The sequence below is a fragment of the Stegastes partitus genome, unplaced genomic scaffold (assembly GCF_000690725.1).
Source record: "Stegastes partitus isolate 25-593 unplaced genomic scaffold, Stegastes_partitus-1.0.2 Scaffold263, whole genome shotgun sequence".
Lineage (NCBI taxonomy): Eukaryota > Metazoa > Chordata > Actinopteri > Pomacentridae > Stegastes > Stegastes partitus.
The window spans coordinates 424,824-430,823 of NW_007577994.1; the positions used below are offsets into that span (position 1 = coordinate 424,824).

Sequence of the window (6,000 nt, forward strand, 5' to 3'; positions counted from 1 at the left end):
AATCTTCAATATTTTTTGGAAGCACAACACATTTATAGCCTCTGCTGCTTAGAAGTAGTTTGACATTATGGGAATTGACTGTATTAATAAATGTTGAAGTTGTTCTTTTCAGATGCAATAGCTGATTTTTTGGCCAGTGAGTCATGTTTCTGGCCACCAGGCAATAAATGTGCTCTCCTTTTAGCGCTGTTTCACTCTCCATCGACTCCTGAAGGAAATATCTGCCTCCTTCCTACGTTCACCATGTCGTCACAAACTATTTCTCTGCTGAAAACTGAACCAAAGCGCAAAAACAATAAGCTGGAAGATATAACTGCAACAGTCACATGAGTCAGTGTTTATATAAAAGTATGGATTATCGCGGATTTAGGTTGAAATCAGCTTACAAACTATTTTTCTCCAGTGCATCTCCAGCTCTTAACAAGTTTTTTTTGCTCGTCCTGTTTACTTTCTTTAAACATTGCGCTGGTAAACATGACTTAAGATTTCTGCGAACCATGAAAGTTTTATACGAAACAACTTCTCGGATGGTGTCATGGGAGTCTTGGTGTGCAGCTCTGGACCAACTCTCTTCATTTGTGTTCATCTTCTGCAGCGAATCTATGCGCACACATTAATTTAATACCACAGATACACACATGCTTTTACATTCAAGCACACTTTGCTATGAAGTTCAAAATCAAAGATGCACACACACACACACACACACACACCCTGTGATGTGTGTGTTGTGGATGTGTGTGTGTCTCCCCAGCTGTCTCACAGAGCTCCCTGTTGTTTGGCCTGCCGTGGCAGACGGAGCCGGTGCTGTAAACTCTGCGGATCAATGCTTGTTTGGAGAATTTCTCTATTTAATTCCACCTCAGTCAGCAGCACTGCATCCTCCTATGAGTGCATGTGTGTGACTGTGTGTGTGTGTGCGCTCATTGTGTCTCTATCAGCCTAATGAGTTGTGTGTGTGTGTGTGTGAGCGTGTGCAGAGGAATGCTGCAGGAGATCTCGGTGTGAGCGTGGATGCTAACATCCACGCAACACACAAAGAGTACACACCATCAGTCTGTCTGGCACCTCCCCCTTGCTTTGATTACACTCACAGTGTTATTGCTTGTGCAGACCAGCATCAGCATATTGATTCATCTCCCCCAATACCTGCCTTCATTTCATACACCAACTCACTCTTCACACACCTTGCACATTTGGACGCACACACGGATGATGGAGCACATGCATATACATATCCTGACACCACAGCCGTGCGCATTAACACGCTTACCATTAGAGGAGACCACCCACCCCAGCAAAACCAAAAAACGCAAGCTGTTAGCTTTCCTCCTCTCCGGTTACCTCCCCTTCTCTCCCTGCCTCCCTCCCATTGTCCCATCAGGGATTTCCAGCGTTCCCAACACGTTGCCGCCATCACGGCCCTGCAGATGTCACTTAGCTGCAGACACACCTCTTCATTTCTCCATCTATCCGTCCCCCCCCTGCCTCTCCTGGGACGCTGGGGAGGGACACGTTAGGGAGCACAGAGTGCATGTGTGGCTGCGAAAGGGGGGAAGGGAGCCGGCCAGGTTAATGAATTAGTAATTAGGATTGACATTGCGTCTGCAGTGGGTTTCCCCCAAACTATGTCTCTGGTCATCTGTGCATCCTCTGAACTCTCTTTGTCATCTTCAGCCCTGTAATCCCCCCCTCCTCTCCTCGTCTTCCTCCTTATAGCCCCCCTCTACCTGTCTCGCTGCGGGCCTCGCCTCTCCAACCTTCTCCTCCCCTTGCAAACAAACACCAGGCTCTTTTGTTCTGTCCACATCGTCTCTACTGCTTTATGCATCCCTCTTAACTCCCTTTCTCTCTGGCCCTTATCTCTTTTCAGGCGCTCCCCCTCTTCTTCCGTCTCCTTCTAATGTGCTATTGATCGCCGGGGATCACTCAGGGTTGACGTTCCAAATCCATGAAGACGCTACATTAAAACTTGGCACTGTTGCACATCACAAAGGGATGTTTGTCGAGGCCTCCGAAGAAAACATCGTAAAATTTTTGGCAGCAGACAACGCAGAGCCATATGTATGATTGACTCGTGACCTTGAGGTGACTTCGTAAGAAGGTATTCTCTTATGATGCGTGGTTTGAACTGGTTTGATTTAACTGTGCTGGGGTTTTTTTATGTGGGAAATGAGTGAGAGTGAAAGAGAAAAAAAAAAAAAAGAAGGGAAAGGGAGGGAAAAAAAATGTCCTCTATGCTTTGTCAAGGGCAGAGGAGACAGAAGCTAATTTATTGCGTATATTGACAGATAACTGCTGCGAGGCCAATACTGTTAAAAATGTGGCGTTAGATCCTCAAACATGGCTTCACAGGCTCAGAGAAGACAACATTTGCTTTTTATTTTTTCAAACCATGCCATGTGTGTCTCCCCTTTTGATCATGATTTAATGCAAAAGTCAGACCTCCAGTTTATTCTGCAGTTTGATGAAGGCGACTGGATACAAACACATTCACAAAGGCGGACGAAATAGCATTACTCATACTTGCAGCAGTACAGACGAATGGAAAAAAAAGGCACATTTGGTGAATAAAAATTCTCCTAAGTGCCAGAAACGAAGTATTTGACTCTCAAAACCTGCACCCACATATCATATATTCATACATATAGACAAAGGCACTCTATTAACATCATTTTTTACCGAAAATGTCATCTCACACTGAATATTCATCTTTGTTCTCCAGCCTACATTACTTGATTGTCTTCTTTAGTGGTTTAATTATTGGCATTCCTCTTTTGGATGAGCTGTAATTAAAGTCCCGCCACACAGGCAAGAGTATTGACAGACTCCTTTGGAAAAGAGGGACTAACTAAGATCAGCAAAATACACCGTAAAAACCACAAGTAATGAGTGTCTTGGGTGTCTGACAATTGAAGAAACGCTCATAGAGAGTTTAACAGTTGGCTGCTTTTCTCTGCAGAACCTTGGGGCAGGTGTGAGGGGGTGCGAATGTGTACAGGTACGTTAATTGGTCTGGTCTAGGATCCAGTAGGTTTCATTGGGATGTTAACACCAAATATGTCTTAACAACAACAAATATTTGCTATTGGACGCATGAGTAGGAAGGAAACAGAACAATGGTTAGCTTTTACATGTTCCACTTGTTTTCTATGTAAGATGCCCTGCAATGCATTCTGGTGGCGTTGTCTTTTTATTTTAGAGATGGCTGCTCCTCATTTGCATGAATTTGAGGTTTTGGCTAATTATGCGAATAAAGACGAATGTGATCTGACGCCTCACGAAACTTCAGACAGATTCGTCAGTTTATTTCTCACCTCAAATGCTTTCAGAAACACATTTTGCTGAATTGTTTTCATGATAAAAGTTTCCAAAGAGCTGGATTGGTCCAGTTTCAAATCCAGGAGCAGACGTTGAAGCGTCGTCCAATCAGGCGCAGCCAATGTTGAAGTCTGTGTTGGTTCATGTTGAAGCATCCACTGTTGGGAAGGGGTGCGATCCGATACAAATAACTACTCCAAGGCAAAAAAAAAAAAAGGCGCTTGTTGTCCCTTCTGAGTTTAACCAATCAGCGTTGTCTCCTCTAAGCTCAACCAATCAAAGGGTGCTTCAGGGTGTAAGGAGATGGTTGTTGTGGTCGTGTTTGCTGTTGCCGCCCTAAAGCTGTTTCTGTAGTGGAAAACAGCTAAGTGTCACTGAAAGACAACAGCAGGTCAAAGGTCAAAGCAGTGCGCTATCTGAAATTCAAATTAATTTATTTTTATTGAATTATTTATTAGGGTTAAAATCCTGAAAATGAATTAATATTTGGTGGTTTTGATCAGGACTCGTGTTTGTGAAACAACATGAGTCATTGAAACTGGAGAATAATTTTATTATGTAACACTTCTAAAAAATTATATAACAAATAATTTGACACAAAATTGTTGGGAATCATTGACACATGCCAGATTATAATAATCCCCCCCCCCAAAAAGTAGCACTTATTATATGGAAAATAAATTAAATTGTTCCTTTTTTTTTATTTTTTTTTGATAATTAAAAAAAGTGTAGCATCTTGTGAACAAACTAAAAGTAAAAAGGGTTAAAATCCTGAAAATAACATTATAGTCAGGGTTGATGTTAGTGAAAGAAAATTAGTCACTGAAAGTTTTATTTAACAATTTTATGGTGTATTTTTAATGCAGACATTTTTGTCTTTCAGGTCCTGAATGTGACTTTAAAAAAAAAACCTTACAGTGCATAAACAATAATAACATCAAACACAAAGTTTTTGTTAATCATTGGCACATTCCAGATTCATTTTCTACTTAGCACCTATTATATGGAAAACAAATTTAAGTGTTATTAAAAGCCAGCAGCAGGACAAAGGTCAAGGCAATGTGATACAAAACTGCATCGTCAGCTCAAATTATAATCAATTCAAACTTGATTTCTATTGATTGAATTATTTAAATGAATGAATATTTGGTAGATAGGATGAGGACTGTTGGTTAAACAAAACAAGTTATTAAAAGTAGAAAATAGACGCATCATATAGTATTTTAATGGTGTGTTTACTGATGTGGACATTTTTGTCTTTAAGGTCCTGAGTGTGAGATATTTTTAAACCTGTATCAGACAACACAATGCTGTTGGTAATCACTGACACATGATTGATTTTCCATTCAGCATCTATTATATGGGGGGGATTTTTATTTTTTTTTACTGTGGCATCATGTAAACTAACCGGCACTTAAAGGGTTAAAATCCTGAAGACGAATGAATACTTAGTAGTTATGTTCAGGACTGATGTAGATTAAAATAGAGAAGGCATTGAGAGTGAAACAGAATATTGGTTTGTCCCATTTGTTGTCTTTCAGGTCCTCTGTGTAACTTTTTAAAATTGAAGCCTAAGGGTTAATATCTGTCCAGTATTCTTTTGGCCATAATTAAACTGTCTCATAGTTAACTATGACTCAATCCTGCTATTGACTGTTTCATAGGTCATGTTTTCCTCTGCAGACATCAAATTCCTGCCTAAACCAAACCGCAGCATGACCAATGCAGCATCCAGGATATGACAGCTGCAGGACTTTAGACCTTGGACAGCACTGTTTGACTGTCTGTAAATCATCTGCATGCTCCCAAAACTTTGCAATCAACAACATTTGTGTTCCAACGATAATAGGATTAAAAAATGTATATATTTCAGGTTCCTTTGCAGTTCGTCTCAATGGCAGTGTATCTGAACGCATCCCAGGTGTGGACAGATATCACGAGTGAGAAGAGCTTGTGTCAACAGCGCTAATCTTCTCTGCAGGCGTCGGTGTGTGATATCAACAGGCCCCGGAGACACGTCCCGTCCACGGCGCGGTGACGGTGGAGCCGCTTCATCAGCTCACGGAGGCTCCGCTCGGATAAGGAGGAGGAGGAGACCCGGGGACGACGCCTCCGTCTGTCCGTCCATTCATCTCATCAGCTCCCCGCCGCCCGGACCTCCCGTGTGCCCCCCTCCTTCCTCCTCCCTCCTCCTCCTCCTCCTCACCACCACCGTAGCAACGGAGGCGCGAGACAACCTCGGACGTGAACACGCGCGTACCGGCGGAGGAGAGGAGCCGGAGAGGAGAGACGGTCTGTCGGCGTTCAGAGCCCGGTGTGGATGTGGGAGAGGCGGGGGGAGGAAGGAGAGACCGAGGACCAGCGGAGAAACTCCTCCAGCGTCTGGCTGCGTTTTCCCGGTGAGTGCTGAGCCGTTAATTTAAACACAGTGTTATCATTTTTTTTTTTTTTTTTTAAGCTAGCAGCGGCGGCGTTAGTTAGCGTTTAACCCCTGTTAACCGGCAGTTTCACCGTTAGATACCGTGTAGTTTACTTATTTTATTAATTATCAGGCAGGAAAGGGGGGCTTTCTCGCCAAATCTGTGACCACAAATACAGCTTTCGTAGTGGAGCTAACGTTAAAGCTGGACAGATATGCACCGTGCGGGCCGTGGGATTTTATAGGAGGTGTGTGTGTGT

The 6,000-nt window shown here is 42.8% G+C and overlaps 1 protein-coding gene across 2 annotated transcripts in view; it reads left to right on the plus strand.

Annotated features, from left to right (window-relative positions):
- Window positions 1-5,606: 5,606 nt before the first annotated feature.
- psd2 (pleckstrin and Sec7 domain containing 2) overlaps window positions 5,607-6,000 on the plus strand; it is a 36,439-nt gene continuing 36,045 nt past the window's right edge. For both annotated transcript variants that reach the window (XM_008282201.1, XM_008282202.1), the window contains exon 1: window positions 5,607-5,720. The gene's annotated coding sequence lies outside the window, so the exon portion shown is untranslated. The remainder of the gene's footprint in view (window positions 5,721-6,000) is intronic.